At 38.1% G+C, this 25,581-nt stretch overlaps 1 protein-coding gene across 9 annotated transcripts in view; it reads left to right on the top strand.

The window, feature by feature from the left end:
- GTDC1 (glycosyltransferase like domain containing 1) overlaps positions 1 to 25,581 on the top strand; it is a 327,811-nt gene that overhangs the window by 19,252 nt on the left and 282,978 nt on the right. For 6 of the 9 annotated variants that reach the window (XM_043505088.1, XM_043505090.1, XM_043505092.1 and 3 more), the window contains exon 2: positions 21,821 to 21,889. The exons of 2 other annotated variants lie outside the window; for them this stretch is intronic. The gene's annotated coding sequence lies outside the window, so the exon portion shown is untranslated. Of the gene's footprint in view, positions 1 to 10,884; positions 11,052 to 21,820; positions 21,890 to 25,581 lie in introns of those variants that run through there. One more of the 9 variants, XM_043505087.1, reaches the window with a different exon arrangement.

Genomic DNA, 25,581 nt, shown 5'->3' with positions numbered 1-25,581 from the left:
ATGTGATCAATGGTGTCATTGGGAACATTTATTTTTCAGATCAAATATTCTTTGCAGCTCTTTCTTGAATGAACACATAATAGAATATTAAAGAACTAATCTGAGAAATGATCACCAGTACTGAAAGGCTACAAATTGCTATTTTGGTTGGGATAGTATTGCTTCCATTTGATTTTGTGATGTGGAAAAGGAAAATCTAAGATGGTAAAGTTAAAATGTGGATCATTGTTTATTGAGAAGTTTGGCTTTTGGGGTTCACACAGTTCAGTATAACCTGTGTCCTTAAAGAGACTAGAACTCATGAGGTACATAATTTAATTCTAAATTGCAACTGGACATTTTAATGAAATAGAATGCATATGCTTTTCTATACATACAGTGTTTCTCTATTATGCAGTGTGATGGAGTTATATTATTTGGCAAATACATATATTTTTAAGGAAAGCAGAGAAAAGTGAATTGCTTGAAATTGAATGGAAAATCAGTCTCCCCATTCTCACACAGAGTAAGCATTCATCTTTATATTTCAGAAAAGAGGATAGGAATATTCTGTAAATGATTGGACTTTTCTTCCCGCCAGGTAAAATTGTTATAGGATAAATGCATTAGAGTGTTCTGGATGTTAACTTTTTAATTGCTAAATCATCTTTAAATCTCAAATTCCCATTGTGTATTTCTTTTTTCTGGCCCCAGTTGATCAGAATGTATAATAAGATTGCCATTTAAAGGAATTCATTTTGTAGCTTTCAGACCCGATCATTCCCCAGGACAGGCTATAGAAATAATAGATGTGATCCATGGGAGAGATTGTATTCCAAATTTCAATAAAGGAAGTGAGCTGTAGCTCATGAAAGCTTATGCTCAAATAAATTTGTTAGTCTCTAAGGTGCCACAAGTACTCCTTTTCTTTTTGCAAATACAGACTAACATGGCTGCTACTCTGAAATCTGTCATTAAGACTTAATAATCTGTTGTGTGAACAAGATCTCTTTGTCTGGTTAGATTCTTCCTTTCCACTCCCCTACATTGGAAATAACTTGTCCATTCATTTATAGGGGCTTAGGGTCTGATCCAGCTCCCACTGAAGCCAGTGGGAGTTGGGTCAGGTCTTTAATTACCAAACGACAGTCACAAATGGCAAATTTAGTGTACAGTTTCACTGCTAGAGATACAAAACATCCCAGTGTGAATAGCTGAGACAGCTCTCAACCATTTTATCTTATCAAATTTTATTTAAAATAATAGCAATACTTTTCACTTATCTTGTGGTTTTGCTTCAAGAGTCTTGCAGTACTTTTTGATGGGGAGAGGGAGAAGAAACTTTTGAAAAATGTTCTGGTTTCTGCTTAACATGCTCTTTTTGAATAACAGGCTGCTCTTAGTTCCCTTGATACCACCTTTAGCAAAGCCAATCACCAAATAAGTATTTTGACCACAATCTTCATCCTCCTTTCTATATCAATCTCTTCTCTTCTTTTCCAAGTTTTGTTCTTTTGCTGATCAGGTATGCTAAATTTTTCTGTAGCCAGACTGCTGGACTAAGCTTTAGAAAAGACAAGATCCTCTCCCCTCCTACGTTTCTGTGGAGCTTAATTGTATTTTTCCAAAACCTCTGTCCAATCCGTCTTCTATCTCACAACCATCTATTGCACATCATAGCAGCATTCAGTGTACAGGGCCTTCTTAGTGTGAACTTCTCAATAAACTTCTCAAATAGCCTCCAAACTTTAGAGGTTTCTTACGTTTGCTTGATGAAATGCATGTTCAGGGTGCTGTTTTATCTTTTAGTAGGTATTGCATTCATGCTTTTCTCTTTTCATAGACTTTTATTTTTTTTTTGTAGTGGCAAGTGTATTTTGCTCACAAAAGATTCACATTCTCCCCTATTTTGAGATGCTATCCATAAGATAGCAACAGTTTTGTTCTTCAGGTAATCTCCACATTCCATAGGAAAGAGGATATCTGTTTACCTTGATTTTTCCTCAAATGAATTTTGATCAAGAGAAGATTTGATACTCCCTAGATATTGTAATTTAAGTATTACCTTTACAGGATTTGGGAACTTAGATAGTGCTATTCCCTTTTGGTAAATTTCAAAGATCCTAAGAAAACTCTTGAAAGCTTTTCACTATATTTTGTCTAAATGCATTTGCTCTTATTTCTGAGACACTTGTATAGCAGAGGGCATTTGCTTATGTAACTAAGTCTACACTTAAAACTTTTACTGATATTGTAATGTCAATTGGGGCAGGGCCGTCCTTACCCATACGCAAACTACACATCTGCGTAGGGCACCGGGATATTTGGGGCACCAGATTGCCCCAAATTTCCTGGTGCCCTACGCAGCTGCGTGCTGCTCCACTGGCAAGCCTGATCCCCGGCCGGCTAAGCCAGTCTGGAAAGCTGCCCCGCTCCCGTCCCGTGCCCACTCTACCCCTTTCCCATAGTCTCCACCCCTACTCTGCCCCACCTCTTCCCACCCCTGCTCCGCCTCTGCCCCTACTCCACCCCTCCCCCTGAGCTATGTCCCGGGGGACTGCAGCAGGGGTCGGGTGCGCCCTGCACTCACCGTGCGGCAGAAAGTGGAGCGACCCGGCCCCAACCCGCTCCGTCAGCTTGTACTGGGGAGCGATTTCCCCCCGCCTCCCAAGCCTGCTCCTGACCCCCACAGACCTTGTGCGTAGCCCCTCTGTTCCCCCGCAGAGGCCTGGGGCTAGCCGCCTCCCACAGTTATTTTGGCAATAAAGTGCTTTTGCTAGTGTAATTTACGTCTTTAGGGGAACTGGTGTAAGTTATGCTGACGGAAGCATTCTTTGCCAGTATAAGCTGTGTCTACACTAAGAGGATTTGCTGGGATAGCTGTACTGGCAAACTTTTTCTAGCATAGACTAGGCTATCGGGAACAAGGAGGATTCATCACAAGACCTGATGTAAAGGGTATGAATCTGCTTTATGAGCTTACATTATAGATTGTAAAATCTTTTCTGAAATGTAAGACTTGGGGAAGAGACCTCATTTTGCTCCATGTTGTGTGAGGTATCTAGCATGCCTGTGATTGTGGTAAACATGAATAATAATATTTGCAAATCAGCCAGCTGGCATTCTGCACCTATATTTTTCTGTGTAGTTTGGTGTTTTTTGCATTCAAGGAATCTACACTTTTAGCAGAATTGCAGTTTGTCTCTTGTGTACACTACTTTCTTTGAGAACAGGAGTAATGGCTGAACTATCAGACCTCTTTTTTTCTGTTTAGCTCCACAATGATGTTTTTAGATTATTGTTTTGATAGGAATCCATTGTAAATTGGTTTTGTTAACAGACTCTTGATACATCAGAACAGCCATATTGGGTCAGACCAATGGTCGATCTAGTCCAGTCTCTGACAGTGGCCAGTACCAGATGCTTCAGAGGGAGCAAACAGAACAGGGCAATTTTGAATGATTCATTTCCTGTCATCCAGTCCCAGCTGGTAGCTGGAGGTTTAGGGACACCCAGAGCATGGGTTTGTATCCCTGACCATCTTGGCAATAGCAAAAATAGCTATTGATGGACCTAACCTCCATGAATGTATCTATATCTTTTTTGATACAGTTATACTTTTGGTCTTTAGGACATCCCATGGCAACAAGTTCCACAGGTGGACTATGTGTTGTGTGAAGGAGTAATTCCTTTTGTTGGTTTTAAACTTGCTGCCTGTTAATTTAATCAGGTGACCATTAGTTCTTGTGATATGTGAAGGGGCAAACAACACTTTCCTATTTACTTCTCCATACTGTTCTTGAGTTTATAGACCTCTGTCATATCCGCCCTTAGTTGTATATTTTCTAAACTGAACAGTCCCAATCTTTTTAATCAGTCTTCATGTGGAAGCTGTTCCATACTCCTAATGATTTTCATTGCCCTTCTCTGCACCTTTTTCAATTCTATTATATCTGTTTTAAGATGGGGCAATCAGAATCCACTTTAAATTCACACCTTCATTTAATTCACATTAATTTTTCTGTATAGACAAGCCCTATGGTTGTTCCTAAGGCTGACTATGATTAGACTAAATGAAAGAGAATATGGACTTTTCGTAAATTCAGACTAATGGCAGACTTTTTAGGAAATACAAACGATTCCTCCTATTGTTATAATGTGCAATATAATAAAGACAGTGAATTCCCTAAAAATATTATTTTGATATGATAGTTTATACAAACCGTGGGTGTCTTGTGAATGAATAATAGATTGCACAGATATAATCATGATTGTTGCTTGAACTGTTTAACTTCCTATAACTTCCTAAAAGGTACTTGCCTGCAGCATATTCAGCTCCAAATACAGTTATAGAACATACTGTTCCAAAGTCTCTGTTCTATGTAACTTATTTAGGTAGTTTCAAACCCTATAACTTTAATAGTTTTTGAGGGCAAAAGAGAGATGATCCCCTCACATAGACATTTTGCATGGAGATACTGATTTTCATACCTGATGAGTTGGATTGCCAAAGATATGCCCATGTTTTTAGTATACTAAAAATCCATTCAAATTTGTTGAGAAATATATTGGATTAGACACCTAAGAATATCTGAAGTGGAGCTGGCAGAACAGTTAGCTCCAATCAGCTTAAACCAATTTCCTGTTTTTGGATGTACAATTTCTTAGTTGTCCTACAAAGATGTATGCATGCACTGTGTGTAGTCTCGTTGAACTCAGTAGGATTGCTCACAATGTGTGAAGTTAAACACATGCATAATACTTTGCAGGATTGGGGCCTATGTTTTTTCCACTTATTTTCTTTTTCATTAATATATTGGAACACCCCTTTTATATACCAAAAATGGATATACTGTATTATCATGAGACATACATGTAGAAAGCTCTTTTCTTCCCTAGGGTTGGTAGAGGCATTAAACGTCCTAAAGCAGAACCCAGTTTGTAATGATTTCTGTTGTCTTTTTCTGCTTTTATTTTTTCCCATATTTGCATATCTTTTCTTTAGTGATCTTGAGGGAACATTGATAGTGTATAAAAAAGAACCTGTCAAATACTAGCCTGTGCCCTTCTATTTCAACGTGGTTTTGACTGACTATATACTGGAGCTTGTATTACAAACATTCACACAGGGATTTCCCTTTTTGACTATAGGAACTAAATAAGTCTTAATGCTTTCTGAACATTAGAGTCAGCATTCAGCAACCATGAGGTGTTTGCTTAACAGTGTGTAGTTCACAAGAACTGATTGGTTTCACAGTGTAGGGTGGAATAATTGCCATAACCTAGTCTCTGCTGATGCATCTTATATAGCCACTTCTGCTACCTGCAGAACTCCTGCTTCCACATTTTCTGCTGTTGGTACCACTACGTGCTCTGAATTTGCACATAATTTCCAGCTAATGAAAATCACTCTTGGTGTCTCGAAGATGGAACTACTAGGGTTGAGAGTCATTAAATACTCTAGTTATCCTGGAGCCTAAAAGAGGGGATCCTAAATACAACTATGTTTTTGAGAAAAATCCCACGTTCTGTCACTGCCAATGAAAACTATAACTGAGAAACTCCAAGATAAATAGCGAATGGCATTCTCCTTGTATAGTCCACAATACATTTGCTCAAGAAAAGAAGTAGTTTAAAGAACACGACATGCAGTTCCTGATGTACAAAAAAGCCCCCGTATGCCTAATATATTATAAAAAATTGTTCGAGAACAGCTCATCCTGCAGTAAAATTTGCCTCCATAATATTATCAAGGTCATTATCAGTTTAGGTTATCTGCCTCATATGTATTGAAAATAATGCCTGAGGTCAGCTTTCACTTGCAAATGCAACTATGTGGAATGCAACTATGTGGAATATTTGCTCTGATTTTGTTTAAGAATCAATGTAAGATTTTATTTCACATCCACTCTTTTTTACTCTTCTCACTCATATTGGAGTAGTCTTCTCCTTAGTTGTTCAATAAACATATACTTTTCATACAGCTAAAATTAGGGAATAACAATTTCATGTAAACTAGGCTGCAGAGTCACCCTGTTCCCCCTTTTACATCTAAACATTATGCAAACAACCCTTATGTATATTATACTTGTGGACTGGCTCTCTTATAAACCTTTTTAAATGATACAGAATTAGGATGATCTGATTGTCAGATGACCAGTTTTGTTGTTGCTGTTCAGGATATTTTTCCTGTTTTATTTTTTTAATTTTTTTAAACTAACTCCAGTATTTATAAGACATATATCATCAGTTGGTTATCTAGGCTATCCCATAATAAGGACAGTATGTTGTTGCATTGCTGCTAGAGTAGTATGGGCATGAGATTGTGACTCAGGAACTCTCCCCACTGCTTAGTGGAGGGAACGTACTGTGACAGCATATGCTGCTTGACACAGCAGTATAATTACACTATCAGGCACATTTAGGGAATGAAGCTCCTTCCTGCCCACTTGAATGAGCTGGGGACGTAGTGGAGCCTGCTTCTTCTGCAGTCTGAAAGCAGTGGTATAGTACACAACCATAAGGGCATACACAGGCATGCTTCCTGCCCCATCCAATCAATTGTGTGGGGTCGGCCATGAGCTGGTCCAGAGTATATTACCAGTTTAAATGGATAGCGGGGTGTGTGCGTGCATTGTCCATTAAATAATAATGAATATCTGAACCTGTTCCCCACCCCATCCAGGGACCTGAATGCTGCCTTGTTCTCAGCACCTTTGGAGGTTTTAGATAAATGGGACTCAGATTGAAACCGTCATGTCATTTTGCTTTGTAAAACAAAATTCCCTATTAGTGTGGCCTTGAGAAATGAATGTTAGACATTAGGTTTCTGCTCTGATTACCAACCTGCCATAAATACTCAATGTTTTAGAAAGCTGTTTTACCAATTTTTACCATGTCTTCATATTTGTTCTCTTTTTGTAGAATATCATTCAAGATTTAGGATGCTTCGGGGACTTAGGTCGCTAATGATTGGCTTTTAAATACGGGCAACAAATATTCTTCATAGATTCAGAGTTTAAGGCCAGAAGGGACCACCAGGTCATCTAGTCTGACCTCCTGTATATCACAGGCCACCAAGACCATCCAGTACTCACTCACTGCATCCAACAACCAAAATTTGACTAAAGTAATTTAGCCTATAGGAAATCAGTTATTCTGCCACAGGCAGAGAATAGGAAGATCCAAGGTGCACCAATGCCTGAGGCCCCCACAGTGACAGAAAAATGTTTTAGTGAGATACACCCAGATAATCCTGGCAAATGATCCACGACCCACATGCTGCAGAAGAAGATGAAAACTCTACAAGATTGCTGCCAGTTTGATCTGGGGGGGATTCCTTTTTGACCCCATATATGGTGATCAGTTAGCCCCTGAGCATGAGATCAAATGCCAGCCAGCCACACATCTGAGAGAGATTGTGCTTGGCCCTCCTTTTCCAAAGTCCCTTCTCCAGCCATGGGCATCCCTGAAGCTTCAAAGGAAGGAGTTCCACCCGTCCCAAGAATATGTTGGGGAAGGGGAAAAACCACTTCATGATCCAGGCAGGTGATATTGATATTTTGGCAGCTTTTGCAGCAATCCTTCAGTCCTACTTGACTGCATAACACTGTTGGACTAAAAGTAATACATTTTTAGAAGTACTTTTCCTTTATTGTTTGTCTTTTGTATTTTACTTAATTTGGACAGTAGAAAATTGACTAGCTGCTGACTTTTGATTCTAGTCTGTTTCTGGGTAGTTTCTAGTTTTCACGTTATAGTACAGTGCTGCAGAGTTTGAGAAATGTTTAAGTCCCAAACTACATTAGAACCTCAAAGTTATGAACACCAGAATTACGGACTGACCGGTCAACCGGACACCAAGGGGAACTGGAAGTAAGCTATCAGGCAGCAGCAAAGACAGAAACAAACACCAGTAAGTACTGTACTGCCTGTCCTCACCCCTACTCGCCCTGGCTCAGGGCAGTTGCAGGTAGGAGGTGATGAATGCTGTTTTCTCCTTTCTCTCCCCAGGCTGGGAGGAGTCAAGCTTGGAAGCTCAGAGCTTCCAAGCTGCTACTGAGACTTGGCATGCAGTGTACGCTGCTGGAGCTGGAGCCCAATCTCCTGCATGCACGTTGCACTTTGGAGGAGCAGCTCAGTTTTAAAGGGTCACAGCCTGCACTGTGCGCCCACCGACACTGCAGTGCCCCAGGGTGCCTCGCTCATGATCCTTGCAGCCAGGTGGCAAGAACCAGCTGCCTATCCTCACTCCCATTCACTGGGCAGCCTCTGCAGAGCTGTGAGTCCCCGCTCCGAGAGTCCGCCCTGAGAAGCATCCTATAATGGCTTCTTCAAAGTTGCAAACATTTCAGTGTTATGAACAACCTCCATTCTCGAGGAGTCCATAACTCTGAGTTTCTACTGTACTTAACATTGCTCTTTTTAAAAACTGCATTGAAATCCCAGTTCCATCGTGTTCCTGTGGTTTAAGGCCAATTTTTATAAACGGAAATGTGTTTAGATCATAAAATCCAATCATAACTGGAGTTCCAGGTGGTTCATCTTTAGGACCTATCTTGTTTTTAATTTGTTTAGTTCCATTGGCTATTATTTCCAAATATGGGTTGAAGTGTCACAATTATGCTAATGATAGCAGTTTTGTTGCTCTGTTAATAAATAAAGAAGTGCTGTGGGTATTCCATTGTTTAAATGCTGTTTGAATATCTGGGAATAGATGTCCGTACATTTCTTGTGTTTGAAATTCAGCATATCTTAGGTGCTAACTATTGAGCCTCAGGCTATTAAGTGTGCCAAATTTTTAGTTCGATACTGGGTCCAGAAATTATTTCACCAAAAACAGGTGACTCGTTACCTTGGGGTTTTTAAGGTTTCTGCATAATTGTACAATGGTGACGTTGCCTATGTGTTTAGGGCTGCATTTGCTATCTGAAAAAGTTGTTACATAGTTGTTCTTGCCAGGGGAGTTTACTGCTGCAATTAGGAGCCATATCATGTTCAAAACTAGGTTTATTGTAGTTCTGTCATGATAGGCTATATTAAAACTTAGCTTGATTGGTCACTATAAACTTAAAATGTTGCAGAAGTTTAACTTGATAAAAAAAAATCATATTACTGCTACGTTAGAATCTAGCCAATTCACACTAATGACTGGGAGACAGATAACAAGTGACTGAATTTTGCCAGTTAACAAAGAATAATAAAAAGAAAATCCATTACAAAATGCATGGTATTCATTTATTTAAAAGATACAATTTAGTTCAATTATTGATACTACTTCAGTGTATTCTAGTAAATACACCACTGTCGTCCCATCTCTCTCAGCTTCACCCCCTTCCCTCCAACAACTCTATTTTGTACCTGTTTCCTCCCAACTCATTTGTTACAATATATAAACTTAACCCTAGAACTGATGAATACATTGACCTCATTCGGGCGCCACATGTAGCCATCATTGCGGTCTACTCTGCATCCCTTAAACGTTAACAAACTCAAGAGGCAATCAAAGGGGAAGATGTATGTCAAAGGTGAGGAAGCCCTCATCGAGACTGGTTTACCCCCCCTAAGGTCCTTCATATTAAACCACTGAGAATGGTAAAGACCAAAGGTGATAGAGACAATAACTACTTTTTTTTTGTTTTGGTCCAGGGGCCTCAGTTTTACTGAACATTTAGTTATCTTCTAAAAGCTCTATTGCCTGCCCCTTAATATTGACTGTTTTCATTAGTACATTTTAGCTCTAGAACTCACGTAGCCAGTAAATAATAGATCTGGCTCATCATGAGTGTATTTTTAAGACTTTTTTGAATGAACTTTTCATGTTGATCTTGCTTTTGTTTTTTCTACTGTTTTATTTTTTAGTATTGAGTATTTTACATTGTGGTGATCCAGTGATGCCAATAGTCCTGAATTCTGTAAAGCACATAAGCATATGCTTGAATTTAAGCACCTGAGTAGTCCCCACCAGTGGCAGTGTTTCTTAGATCAGTCAGACTACTTGTGCTTAAAAGTAAGTATGTGCGTAAGTGATTTGCTGGATCATAGCCTATACTGATAAAATTTGATAGATATAGACCTTATTTTTCTCAAAATATGACTTTTCAGTCTTTTATTTTTAGCATTCTTATACCAAAGTATGTAAATCTCAACATTTTAGTTGCACCATATTGCAAGGTGGTGGTTGTTGTTTTGCAAACTTACTAAAGTATATCGTGTGTGTGTTTGTGTGTGTGTGTGTGTGTGTGTGTGTGTACACAAAATTATCTCAAAACTATATTGTAATAAAATCCAGTACCTATGGCATACTAAGGTGCTGTGAAGTGTTTGTAGAACACAGTGTAAACTGTCTAGCTCATAAAATATCACTCAGTGTCTTGAAGGAGTCAGATACAATTTTAGTCTTGCACTCAAGAGATGGCAATGAAGAAAACTTCACAAGAACTCACTACCTTAAGCTACTGCGCCAGTGGAAATATGTTGGATTCATTTCTAGGAAATGATCAATACAGCAACATTTTTGCACCAAAAAGTATACTAATTTAGGGTCAGACTGTTATGTTTACTCACATTAACTAGTACCTTACACTAGGAGTAATCCACACAAGTCAATGGACCACTTATAAAGTTGAAGAAGTCTCAGCGTGAGTAAAGCTACCACACTCTAGCATTTATGGAAGCATTTTAGTTGGAATATGTGATACTTTATTTAATTTACCTGTTTTCTGTTTAGAGTCATATTAAAAAAACATTTTGACTACATCAGAAGGGTAGCTAGTGCAGAGCTTTTTCTTTTAATAATACTCAGAACTTACTATATATAACACTTTATAAACATTGCCATAGTTAAGTATTTTTGTCTCCCTAAACCTGGAATCCCAATCTCCTGCACCATTTCCTTTTTTTCAGATTCCTCTTTAAAACATACTTCTTGACGATGATAACTATTAGTAGAGAAACAACAACTACAATAAAACCATGGAAGAAATAAAACATATGACTTACTTTGCTGCTTCGTCGAACTGATTTTTTTGTTGCCTCCCTACCTTCAGCTTTGCAAGATATCTACCTAGATTGTAAGTTCTTCAAGACAGGGAATTGTCATTTTATGTGTCCATAAAGCACTGACCATATTAATGCTGTACAAATAATACCAAAAATGTAATCCTAATTTCATTGAAGAGTGGCAGAGAGGGGTCTTTTGCCTGAGGCCATAGAGGGATTTGAAGTTGGATCTAGGATTAGAACTCATGTTCTTGGCTCCAAAGTCAGGATTCAGACCACAAGACACCCCTACTCTCCCCTATTTTATGTTGCTTTCTAATGATACTTTTTAAAGTACGTTCATAAAACCCTTACTGCAGATGCTTGATACCTGGTATAATGCTTACTACCATAATTAGTCTGATTGAAGTTTTTTGCAGCTGCAAAAAATGTACATGCAACCACTAGAAACCCAAAACTGTAGGCTGTTGTGTGATGCAAGTTAGACTCATTTTTGTGCGGATGAAAGTTAGATCCTCATGCTTGAAAATCTAGTTTAAGGATTCTACAGTAGGCAATTGATTTTTAATGTTATTGAAAACTGTTCCCCAATTAGAGAATATCTGTTCTAAAATTTTTTGTGAATTATCAGATGAACGCAAAATCATATTTCCTTTTTTGAGATAGATATCACTGCTGTCTTTATAGGTAAAGGTGTGTTTCACATGTACATGCAGATTACGTTTTAATACTCCTTGAATCTGCTTTCAGCATACTGAGATTTTTCAACGTAGTGGTTACAAAAATTTTGCTAATGCGCAGTTTCATACTGCGAGTTATATGTGTAATATTGTGTCCAGTGGGATTCTGTATTGCAAAATTTGCATAGTTATAGTTCTAGTGACATCGTATCTCACATGAAGAACCCGGAGACCTGATACAATATCAGTAAAACTGTCTCCTAAGTATGATTCAAACAGTTTTATTAGCAACATATGGGGTATGAAGGAGCCACAGAGGGTAGTTTTGAGTGTAAGGGTGCTGGACTCTCTTTTTCAGTATGTAATTATATCAGTTCTCTTCTATGGCATTATTTGTTGCTGCTCTGGGATTGCTGAAAAATAACTACTAATATGGTGACACAAAGGATCAGAATAAATTATAATTGTTGACTTTGCAAGAAATTCGTTGGCAAAAAGGCTTACTTCCCAAGCTCAGTTGTCAGTTCTGCTTTTAGCTTTGTATCTAAGCCATATACACAAAAATAATGTTTTCGTGGAAGTCTTAGGTTTTACTGGCATTCTGACTCTCTTGCATAATAGATATTCCTCTGAATTGCAAAAAAGTAAGTCAGAGATTTCAATTGGCAATATGGTTATTTTTCTTTTTTTTATCTCTGCTCTTTGCTAGCCATTTAAGGCTAGGAACAGGCTATTTGTGTAATTGGTAACTAGTTATCGAGTGTTTTTATTGCTTGAGTAAAACACATTTCTCAGTATCAAAAACGAGTTCTCTTCCGATAGTCAGTTCCTCATTTTAAAACAGTTGTTTTGACATTAAATCCTAGCAACAATACAAACTGAGGATTTTATTAGTATTTTTAATAATAATTTATTCTTAAACGTTAATATCTCATGGTGTAGTGAAAAATGGCAGAAGTTAAGGTGTTTAATGTTTTTGCTATCCACTAACTGGCTTCTGAAGTTGCAGCACAATATATTCTTTAAAAGGAGTAATATGTTGACTGCTGCCCTAGTAATGCTTTAAAATATTTGTGTATTTAAGTACTGTGAGTCAGATTATGCCTCTATGCAGAAAAACTTGCACAGGGGCTAGGAAATTCCCTGAGATTCTGCTCACAGAATTCCCTCTGAATTCTCCCTTCATGGCATTTGGCTTCATTGGCAGAATAACTGGGGGCGGGGGGGTCAGCTCACAAACCCTCATGCATCCCTAAGAAATTTGTGGAGAACTGTGCCATTCTCCAGGGTACAATCTAGACTGATGGGCAACTGTGTCCCCTCAATTTTCCAACCTGGGGTGCCTTTTACAGTGCTTCACTGTGAGAGCAACCACTTCTGATGTGTTCAGACATCCCGCCCCCCAGCATGTAAATCACTCCCAGCTATGTATGAATGTTGTAGCCAGCCACCCATGAATTACAGTGTGGGGAACACTAGCAAACTCCCAGTCCCAGACTTCCACCTAGAAATATGTCTTGTACTGCTCAGTACCCTTCTGGAGAATACAAGCTCATATGAAATCTGTCATTTCATTAATAGAAAATGATATGCACAAATCTTATCATCTAAAATGCAGTTTCCCAAACACTTCAATCCAAACACACGTGGTTTAGATAAAACAATAAAATAAGTTTATTAACTACAGAAACATAGATTTTAAGTGATTACAAGTAAGGAGGCAGAAAAGTCAGAATAGGTTACAAGGAAATTAAAGGTAAAATGCAAACTAATAGCTAGCTTAACAAACTAAGTAATTTCAAAGCAAAAGTTTCTCTCACCCCAGCTTACTAGCAGTCTTACTGGCTGGAATCCTTTCAGCCAGGACCTCTCCTCAATTTGTGTTAATTTCCTTATCATTCAGGTGTTACTGATGCCGTGAAAAGAGATGAATGAGAGAGAGATTTTGCGGCTTGTGTTCTCTTTTTCTTATAGTTCTCTTTTTCTTTGAAAATAATCTCAGCTGAGGTTCAGATGATAGCCTTTCTGTGGAGATGGGAACCTCCAACTGTTTGTTGACAAGATGTAAATTTCTTGCTCACACCCTTTTTCCTGACAAAGAATGGATTCTTAACCAGATAATAGTCCATTTAAATTTCATTGACACCTGTCTGAGGCATCAGTTTTAGTAACATCATACAAGAGAATATTATAACTTTACATACAATGTCACCACACCCATTTTACCATGACAATAATGATCAGTAAATTATGAGTTTTCAAATGATACCTTACAAGGCATACTTTGTACAAAATCCATTATAGTTTTGTAAAAGGGGTGAGTATAGGGATACAGACTGTCACAATGACATAAGGCTACCCATGCAGAGGCACTGAATCTGAGACACCTGCCTCCTCCTTAGTGGTTATTAGATAAACACCCTCAGCTTCTGCTTTTGGAATTCATTTTAAGAGTGTCCCCCAGCATGAGGGATTTCCTCAGCAAAGTCAACACCGTTTTTGGTTGTATTAACTTTCCTCTAGTATTTCTACTAGATGGCAGGAGCAGGTTGTGCATCGTCCCCACTCAGTACTCCAGTCTCAATCTCAGCTTGCCCATGTGAAGATTTCCAGATACATAGAGTCATTACATTGCCACTGTGTTAAGTAAATAAAGACACAACATCCGTTTTCTAATTGGAAAGTGAACAGATCCCAACTTTTAGTCACATAAATATCATAACCTCTGTGTTTCCTAGCATGTATTGTCCCAAGGCTACCATCCAGTATAGTAAAGCTGTGCATCTTCAGAATGTATTTATTTAAAAAATAAACAAAACTTAGAATTGTTGTGGCCTCACAATAACAAAAAATGTCCAGTTTTGATGCAATTTCACTTACATGCTTTTTTTTCCCTACATTTTACTTTTCTGTTTAAGCAGACTGCAGGATTTTTGTAAATTTCATTTTACTGCCTATCCAAAAGATGGAAGCAGGTGAGAAGAGCTTGTGAAAAAGGCAATACAGATATTCACTTGCAATACATGACACAGTTGATATTTCATACTTTTGGTCTACCATTCTTGCACATCCCTTTAACTTATATAACATAAAAGTTTTATGTTTGTAAAGTTTTATATAATTAAATTTAAAAAATCTATTAAATACTGAAACTGAATATCAGAAACAAAAAAAAATCACAATAGCAGGGAGAATTACACTGAGAAATTGTATACTTAATTTCTACATGTTGCACTGCTTTATAGCCTTTCTTTTTAAACTTTGAACAATTTTATAATCTGGGTAGCTATTGACAGAGAGGTTATTGCTATTGTAGTTCAAGTTGTGGCTTAAAATATTTATATCCTCAAGCTTATTTTTTCATGAAAGGATATATCCCCCTGAGGTATAATAATGCTGATAATACTTTCCACTTAGGGCTGGTGTACACAAGAAAATTAGATCGAACCAGCTACATCGTTCAGGGGTTTGAAAATTCCACAACCCTTAAGTTAGTTTAATTATGTCACTAAGTCCTGGTGTAGACAGTGCTAGGTTGATGGAAGAATTCTTGAACTGGCCAGAGATAGACAACCCCTAGGATTCAGAGGAGAGGTGAAGTCCTGCTCCCCCGGGACATGTATGGAGATTATGCCCATGTGGCATCCATTGGCTAGACTATGGATGGGAGGGAAGATTTGATTGCCTCGCTCGCTTGCTGTGTATGGAGCCACTGGGGCATACAGCAGTTATTCTCCAGTGGCTGTTGACTTGTGCTCCCTACCCTGAGATGAAGGTATAGTTTGAACGGCATTTCTAGGATGTTGTGGATCTCACTAAATCACCACATTTGGGTATCAGGAATTTTTTTTTTAGCCTTGGCACTAGATTGGCAAGGTGTCCAATGGGTTTTCTCACCTTTCTAGCAGCACTCTGAGCTCCAGTTTTAGGTTAATAAGGAGTAAGGATGGGAATTAAAAGTTGTAAGATTATAAGTGAGGTTTGTAATTTCATCACAGCTTGCAGCCCGAATCCAGTGTGGGTAAGAGGCTCAAAAGGGCCAGCTCCCAGAGATAAGCATGAGTGATGAACCCAAGAGATTACTGGTAGACCTAATGGCCCAGGGGTGCTGGAACATTTTGTATAGTGGGAGTTCTGAGAGCAATTAAACCAAACTGTAAACCCTGTATATGATGGAAAACACTTAAAGCCGGGGGTGCAGCAGCAGCCCTAGTTCCAGCACTTATTTAATGGTCTATAGGAAGGAGGGGAAACCTTAATTTTTTGAAGACTGAGATGGGCTTCATGCATATCGTCATTCCCTCTTGTTGAGACAGAATCAGAGGACTCAGAGGTGGGCTGAATCCTAGAAGGCAGGCTGAATCCTAGTGGCTAGGCTGAATGGGACCAATCCTGAGTATTGGTTATTTGGCATGGAGGCCATTTAACGTCATTCTGGACCCAAGTAAATACTTGGTTTTTTTTGGTGGGGAGAAATTAACCTCCCTCCCCTAAAGTTTAACAAAACTGTGGCTTTCTGCTTTAAAATCTTTCCCTATGTCAGTGTTTCTTTCTGCATATCCTGATCAAGATGAAGTGTTCAGATTTTGTGAATTTTATTTGCATATATTTGCAATGTATGTAACCCAAATTTCTCACAGTATTTTGATGAAAGCCTAGAAATTGTTTTCCCCAAAGCAGTGGACATTCCCAGGGAGCTAAAAAGCTACTCCACTGGTAATATTTGTACAACAGGTAGGGTTATCTCTCTGACTCCAAGAAAAGCTTAGAACTCCACATTTAACAGCTTCTGTAGATCTCACACATAGTTTTTACGAATAGGATATTTATAAATGCTATGCAGCTTATGTTGACATACTTTCATTTCATTTTGACATCCTAATTGACCTTCAGCATTTGACTCAGCCCATCAGGACTATATTGACCTTGTATATATAAAATCTTGTAAAATAAAATAGCTTAAGAGTTTTTAGGAAGTACATGAAATGGAATAAGGAATGTTAACTGAGACATTTGTGTAGTACATTATGAAATGATCAAGACCTTAAAAGTCTATATTAGAAATAGACCAGCACATCTAATATTTGCTATATTAACTTCTTTATAGATTGAACAATTTTCTGCTAATATATTTTAAATCTAATTTTGTGGAATAGTTTAGCTGTTTTGAAACACACCTTCCTAAGAAATGAGACAAAAATAATTAATTATCCTCCAACACTTAATCTGGCGTGCTAGGTCATGTAAATATACAAAATGCACACAAATCTTGTTATTCTAAGAAAAAAAAAAAGGGGGTTTGATAATTTACAATTTTGCCTTGATGTGATTAATCAAGGACATTATGCCATGTCATAACTAATGTAGGAAAATCTGTCTGATCTGATTCTTCCCAGTGACAATGTGTCATAATGCGAAATAGCAAGGCCAAATATGAAAAAAAGGAAATTGTTAACATGCAGTGTTTTTAAAAGTCCAGTTTGTGAATATGCTATTTTTTTTCTTTTTTAGGGTTCAGTATTTCATACTTTTGATGATTAATTTCATGCTTAAGAAAATATCTACACAGTGTAGTGTCTGCAGATTTATACAGATGATATTTTATTTATCGTCAGCAATGGGTAGGTTTAAGATGGTTTTGGCACATAGATGTATCGCAAATTCTGCAGATGATATAAGCAGTAGCAGAAGGAACTATCTCCCAAATAATTTGATAAAACCAAGTCAGGCACACTCAAATAATGTAAATAGCCAAGTGGTTAAATTTATTATTTAGTTCATAATTAATATTTTACATAATTCATATACCAACTGAATTTTCACTTCTGCTATGTTGTCAATAAGATGTGAGTTTTACTATATTTAACCCCCCCCATGCCTTCTGGAATCATCAAAATATACACATGCCTTAATGAGTAACTGTATTATTATTATTACTGTTTCCTCCTCCTTGTCTCCCCTTCCTCCCCACTTTTTTAGGGTGACCAGATGTCCCGATTTTATAGGGACAGTCCCAATTTTGGGGGCTTTTTCTTATATAGGCACCTATTACCACCCACCCCCTGTCCCAATTCTTTATACTTGCTATCTGGTCACCCTACACTTTTTGATCAGTTTCTTTCCCTCATTTCTTGTGTCTCTCAAAATTGTAAGTTCTTTGGGGAAGGACAAAGTACAAAAACCTTAGGGTGCTTTGGTAGCACAAAATATCCTTAAAACAAGGCCTAAATGGCCAGCTGCCATTTTCAGTGACAGAAAAATCTCTAGGTGGCATAGACCTGATGGTGATCAGTTCTGTTCCATTCGTTTCACAGACCCTGCTGTTAGGGTCTGCCAAGGGAGATGCTTGACGTGAGTGTATTTAAAAAAAAAATAAAAACAGATCAAATACATTTACAGTATTGATGAAACAAAATATTACATGCAGTACACTTTTTACCGTAACTGTTTAACCCTTCTTACAGAGATATGAATAATATTGAAAGTCAATGAGATTTAGGCTCCTAAGTCCCTAAATTACTTTTGAAAATTGGTTGTAGGCTCCTAGTCACTTATTCACTTTTGAAAATGTTACCTATCATGTTTAGTTTCATACAGTGCAAACCACAATTAAACAATCTGCTATGAAATACTACCACGTGGAGCACAATGACTAATATACTAGTGATAGCCATGGCTGGTTTATATGAACAGAGACAGGGCTAGCTTTGGGTCATCTCCTTTCTTGCTAATGACCAGCTTCCTCTTCCTTGTGTATTTTTGAAACACTCATTCTGGTAGGTAAACCTACTTAGTTGCTACCCGGATAATGTTGTGAACTTTCCCTCATGAGGCTCAGTTAATTGATAAGCTCAAATCTCCTATTTTTCATGATATCTCTTTGACATGCTGTGCTTTATTGTTGGAGGAATGCATTCTATTAGGCAACTGTGTAACTTCATAATATCTCATACAAAGCACTTGATACCTGTCATCTGGTAAATAAGTACATAATTATTTGTTGTAGAGGTTCTCTAAAAGACAAGTGAGAAGTTATGCTTTCCTTTCATGCTGAATTTGTGCCTATCCATGTCTTTACATTTACTGGTTCATGCTTTCCAGCAGATCAAATGTTCTGTGGTAAATGCTGACTGAGATTGGTTTCTCAAGTATATAAAGCATAGTGTGTTTTAGTTGATAATCAATAATTCAGTAAAATACTGTGCTGATTTTGCATTCAATTCTGAAATGCATGGTCACATAACTGCAGATGGTCACCACCCACAGATCATTATTGTAATGTCCTTGTTCAGATAGGCCCAAGGCAATGAGAGATGGGTAGAATTGTAAAATGTGGACCAATTCATCGCGTAAACTTCCGTGCCTTTGCGTACTACCCAGACTATTACTGACATTTCTTTCCAGAATAAGATTTCAAAAATAAAAAAAATCTTTTAATCTTGTGTTCCTTTTCTATATAAGTGAAAGGCAATGTGGTATAGTGCAATAAAGATAGAATTTTAGGAACTGAGGAATTCATGGGTTCTAATACCGGCTGTGTCATTGGCTTACTGTAAGGGTAAGCCACTTCACCTTTCTGTGCCTGGTACTGAATTTCCTATCTGTAATAATACTCACCCGCCTACTTCACAGGAATGTTGTGTAGACTAATTACAGTTTGTATAGTACTTTGAACATATACAATATCGTATAGTATTTGATAAATATTATTATTATGAGTATAATTTCTAAAACTTCTGAATTTGTACATGTGAGTGATCTGTATATTTGCAAAGGGTACACAAGTAAATGCTAAGATCATATTTTTAAAGTGAATCTATTTTGTTTTTAACAGTTGCTTAAAATCTAATTGAAACCTTGTGTTATGAAGAAAGTATAGCTCAAACAGGAAAGTACAAAAGGAAGAACACACAAGTCTTGGTCAGCTATTTTAGCTTTTAAGTTATAGGTTTTTGTTATCTAACAAATGATTAACATATATTTTTTTTAAAACTTATGGGAAAAGCATATTTTTCATTTTTTTATGCTGTCTTTGTGCAAGCAGAGTAAGAGAATGTGTTTGAGTGCCAGAAGTAAGGAGTACAAATAGTTTTGAATCATGTGGTTGCAGTCTCAAGAGTACTTTTGAGAGTGAAACTAGAACACATTTTAGCATTTCTATCTGCATACCTGTAATTTGCATCATCTCTAAAAAGAAGGCATTTACCACGCGCTTGTAAGGCGTATATCGAAAGTGCATGCAGCAAATGTCATGCTGCTCTTTGGTTTTGGAAGAGGCTGAGGTGTGGGGGAAGATTTGTTTAATTTTTTCAAAGAGGTGTAACACGGGCTTTCCCCATTTCAAAGTAAAGGCAGATGTAAAATAAGTGTTGGTGCTTTATAGACACTCGTGTATGTATATGAATGTTTATATATAGGTTTGTACACTATGTTCTTTTTCAGGTTTTTCTGACTATTTTAATTTGAATAGTATCCACTGGAAATTTAACATGATTCTGGTAAACAATTATTAATTTTAGGTAATTTCCAGTATGTCAGCTCATTAAATCACTGTTTTGACACACCTTTTAAAGAAATATTACTTATATGTTTGAGCACAAATCAGATGTAGCTATATCAAATATTTTCCTAGGAAAGAGAGCTACAGAAGTGTTGGGCAGAATTTATTACTGGGGTAACAACCCCTCAGAGCCATCAAGCTCATTAGGGCCCAGATCCAGCAAAGCTTTTATGCACATGTAAATTTAAGAATGTGAATTTTCCCATTAATTTCAATAGGACTACTCGTGCTTACAGTTATACATGTGTTTAAGTGCTTTTCTGGATCAGGGTCTATGCTGGCAATAGAGTGGAATGGGGGATTGCACAAAGGAATCTTACCAGATCTGGGAGAGGCTAATTTGGCTTTTTTATTTATATACAGGCAGGTGAAGGTGAATAGCCTGCAACGTAGAACAGTATATTTAATGTCTCACAAGAGTTGTCCAGAGCTTAATGAGCTTGTGAGGATTCCCTAGATTGTTTCCTGGCCACTATCTTCCTGTCAGTGACACCAGAAAACCCACCAGTGTCATTTATTTAATCAGCCAGAGAGGTCAAAGGGGTGAAGTAGACTCTCCCCTAAAAACATGCAGTTTCAGCAGAGCTCTTACCCACTGTTAGCTTGCAGAGTGAGAGACCAGAAATTGAACCAGAATCTGCAGCATGGTGGTTCTAAAGCACTATAACTGGTTCACTAGGCAATGCTGTTCATCTTGTGTTAGGGTGGAATTTTGCATCTGGAAGGAGGAGGCCTAAAGAGGAAAGGAGTTTTGAAATTGTGACTTTAAGGAACTTCCTTTTACAAGACCGTTTGGACCATGTCTGGGTTGAAAGAAGCTGAAGTCTTCTTAAACCCATGATGTGAAAAAACCTTGACACCAGTAAACAGCTATCAACAACATTATTTTGCATTGTTATGGTTTAATTTGTCTTCTTGTTTTTAAGGGATGCAGCAGTATTAAACAGGGTTAATGAAAGCTAACTGTATAGCCTAAAGTGGCAAGATCCTAGCAAATTCTCATTCATTGGTGTTTGGCTTTTTTTATAGTACACTTATTTATTGGCAACTGGAACATATATATTCTTAGTGAAACTGTCATTGTAAAAATGAAGCTATCATTGTAAAACTGACAGTTTTGACAATAAGAACTGCCCTTCAATATTTGAAGCCTGCTGTACTCCCCATAGAAATTGAAACCATAAACATTTTATGGAGGCAAATGAATTGCTAGATCCCAACATAAATTTTAAGAAAAAGAACATCTTTTTGGTATAACTGCATCAGTGTCTCTATGTTGACTTTCTCTGAAATAGTGCACAAAAGAGGAGCCACATATATTTTGGTAACATCAGGATGGAGAACCCTGTACACTTCCATTACCATTAACGGAGCAGAAGAACACAAACCATGTATATTTTGGACCAAATCTTGCAAACACTTGGGCATCTGCAGGCTCAGGGCCTATATTTGTTAAAATAGGAGGTTTCTGGTTTGGCTAGTTTGTCCCAGGCTAACTGTTCAGCAAGCGATTTTCCCATAAAAATCCATGATTGTGTATTTCTATTAATTTAATAAATTTGTTGGGAAAATTAAATGTCTTCAATTTTCTTTTTAATAGAAAACCAGAAGTGGAAGAAAATGAAGTATTTTTATGTTCATGCTTTGCATACACCAAAAATGAAACAAAGTAAGGAAGTTCACGTTTTGTTTGTTATTTCACACTTACTGTTTCAGGTGAACATGATCCACCTCAAAGCTGTGTTAATGGGATCAAAATGGCTACTTACACTTACTAGCAAAAAGGGAAGGAGTGCTTGTGGAACCCTAGAGACTAAAAAATTTATTTCAGCATAAGCTTTCGTGAGCTACAGCTCACTTCATCGGATGCATTCAGTGGAAAATATAGTGGGGAGATTTTATATACACAGAGAACATGAAACAATGGGTGTTACCATACAGACTGTAACAAGAGTGACCAGGAAAGGTGAGCTATTACCAGCAGGAGAGCCGGGGGGGAAAGGGGTGAAGCTTTTGTAGTGATAATCAAGGTGGGACATTTCCACCACTTTACAAGAACAGTAGGAGGGGAAATAAACAAGGGGAAATAATTTTACTTTGTGTAATGACCCATCTGCTCCCAGTCTTTATTCAAGCCTAAGTTAATTGTATCCAGTTTGCAAAGTCATTCCAATTCAGCAGTCTATTATTGGAGTCTGTTTTTGAAGTATTTTTGTTGAAGAATTGCTACTTTTAGGTCTGTAATCGAGTGACCAAAGAGATTGAAGTGTTCTCCGACTGGTTTTTGAAAGTTATAATTCTTGACATCTGATTTGTGTCCATTTATTCTTTTACATAGAGACTGTCCAGTTTGGCCAATGTACATGGCAGAGGGGTATTGCTGGCACATGATGGCATATATCACATTGGTAGATGCGCAGGTAAACGAAGTGGCAATTCTTCAACAAAAAAACTTCAAAAACAGACTCCCAAGGAGAGACTGCTGAATTGGAATTACTTTGCAAACTGGATACAATTAACTTAGGCTTGAATAAAGACTGGGAGTGGATTGGTCATTACACAAAGTAAAACTATTTCCCCTTGTTTATTTCCCCTCCTACTGTTCTTGTAAAGTGCTGGAAATGACCCACGTTGATTATCACTACAAAAGCTTCATCCCTCCTCATCCCTTCCTCCCCTCTCCTCCCGCTCTCCTGCTGGTAATAGCTCACCTTTCCTGGTCACTCTTGTTACAGTCTGTATGGTAACACCCATTATTTCATGTTCTCTCTGTATATAAAATATCCCCACTATATTTTCCACTGTATGCATCCGATGAAGTGAGCTGTAGCTCACGAAAGCTTATGCTCTAATAAATTGGTAGTCTCTAAAATGCCACAAGTACTCCTTTTCTTTTTACAGATACAGACTAACACAGCTTCTACTCTGAAACCTAGCAAAAAGGGATGACTGAGTCTTGCAGATGTTCTTCTTATGTGGTGTTTAATTAAATTAGATGTTTGTTTAAATTGTATTTTGTAGTCACATTGTACTGAATCATAGAAATCAAAGTAGCTAGATTATGGTTTCCTTCTAAACATCTCTGCCTTTATAATATTTACATAATATTCCCAAGTCTAAGTGTCAGCTGCCTACTTCATTTACTCACATGTGCAACTGTTGGTAATTGTGCTCAGTCTAGTCCACTGAAACTCAAAAAACATTTTTGGTTCTTTGTGTAAGGCCTGTGCCATTAGGGCCCTGCATCTGTGTAAAGAGATCCAGTGTTAATAGAAAAAAATTACCTTTATGGAAAAATATTCCAAACCTGTTTCTGAAATCCCTCCGAATAACTCTGCATTTCAGTTAAACAGTGTACCAGAGAATTTCAGCACAATAAGCAAGAGAACATTCTTTCTAGTCCTGTTTCTACAAGTTTTATATTAACAGCACCCAGAAAATACATGCACTTTATGGAGTGTCAAAGATGCAGCAGACTTAGAACCTACAGCTTGTACTCTATCACAGACAAAGAAATTATAAAAAGAAAAGGAGTACTTGTGGCACCTTAGACCTAACAAATTTATTTGAGCATAAGTTTTCGTGAGCTACAGCTCACTTCATCGGATGCATTCAAAGTCCACTGAATGCATCTGATGAAATGAGCTGTAGCTCACGAAAGCTTATGCTCAAATAAATTTGTTAGGCTCTAAGGTGCCACAAATACTCCTTTTCTTTTTGCGAACACAGACTAACACGGCTGCTACTCTGAAAGAAATTGTACCTTAACTTAGAAAGCTTGGGCCACACCCTGCAATACTTACTTACACATATGAATAATTTTATGTAAGTATTCTTACTGAGTTCAGTGAGACTATTTATCTCCATAATGTTACATTAATAAATGTTTGTCGATAGGGACACTGGTATATATGACAGGTTTCAGAGTAGCAGCCGTGTTAGTCTGTATTCGCAAAAAGAAAAGGAGTACTTGTGGCACCTTAGAGACTAACAAATTTATTAGAGCATAAGCTTTCGTGAGCTACAGCTCACTTCATCGGATGCATTTGGTGGAAAAAACAGAGGAGAGATTTATATACACACACACACAGAGAACATGAAACAATGGGTTTATCATACACACTGTAAGGAGAGTGATCACTTAAGATAAGCCATCACCCACAGCGGGGGGGGGGGGAAGGAGGAAAAACTTCCATGGTGACAAGCAGGTAGGCTAATTCCAGCAGTAAACAAGAATATCAGAGGAACAGTGGGGGGTGGGGTGGGGGGGAGAAATACCATGGGGAAATAGTTTTACTTTGTGTAATGACTCATCCATTCCCAGTCTCTATTCAAGCCTAAGTTAATTGTATCCAGTTTGCAAATTAATTCCAATTCAGCAGTCTCTCGTTGGAGTCTGTTTTTGAAGCTTTTTTGTTGAAGTATAGCCACTCTTAGGTCTGTGATCGAGTGACCAGAGAGATTGAAGTGTTCTCCAACTGGTTTTTGAATGTTATAATTCTTGACGTCTGATTTGTGTCCATTCATTCTTTTACGTAGAGACTGTCCAGTTTGGCCAATGTACATGGCAGAGGGGCATTGCTGGCACATGATGGCAGATATCACATTGGTAGATGCGCAGGTGAACGAGCCTCTGATAGTGTGGCTGATGTGATTAGGCCCTATGATGGTATCCCCTGAATAGATATGTGGACAGAGTTGGCAACGGGCTTTGTTGCAAGGATAGGTTCCTGGGTTAGTGGTTCTGTTGTGTGGTGTGTGGTTGCTGGTAAGTATTTGCTTCAGATTGGGGGGCTGTCTGTAAGCAAGGACTGGTCTGTCTCCCAAGATCTGAGAGAGCGATGGCTCGTCCTTCAGGATAGGTTGTAGATCCTTGATGATGCGTTGGAGAGGTTTTAGTTGGGGGCTGAAGGTGATGGCTAGTGGCGTTCTGTTATTTTCTTTGTTGGGCCTGTCCTGTAGTAGGTGACTTCTGGGTACTCTTCTGGCTCTGTCAATCTGTTTCTTCACTTCAGCAGGTGGGTATTGTAGTTGTAGGAATGCATGATAGAGATCTTGTAGGTGTTTGTCTCTGTCTGAGGGGTTGGAGCAAATGCGGTTATATCGTAGCGCTTGGCTGTAGACAATGGATCGAGTGGTATGATCTGGATGAAAGCTAGAGGCATGTAGGTAGGAATAGCGGTCAGTAGGTTTCCGATATAGGGTGGTGGTTATGTGACCATCGCTTATTAGCACCGTAGTGTCCAGGAAGTGGATCTCTTGTGTGGACTGGTCCAGGCTGAGGTTGATGGTGAGATGGAAATTGTTGAAATCATGGTGGAATTCCTCAAGAGCTTCTTTTCCATGGGTCCAGATGATGAA

This window comes from Dermochelys coriacea, chromosome 11 (assembly GCF_009764565.3).
Source record: "Dermochelys coriacea isolate rDerCor1 chromosome 11, rDerCor1.pri.v4, whole genome shotgun sequence".
NCBI classification, from domain to species: domain Eukaryota; kingdom Metazoa; phylum Chordata; order Testudines; family Dermochelyidae; genus Dermochelys; species Dermochelys coriacea.
The sequence above is the reverse complement of the archived record's forward strand: the minus strand, read 5'-3'. Positions and strand labels throughout refer to the sequence as shown.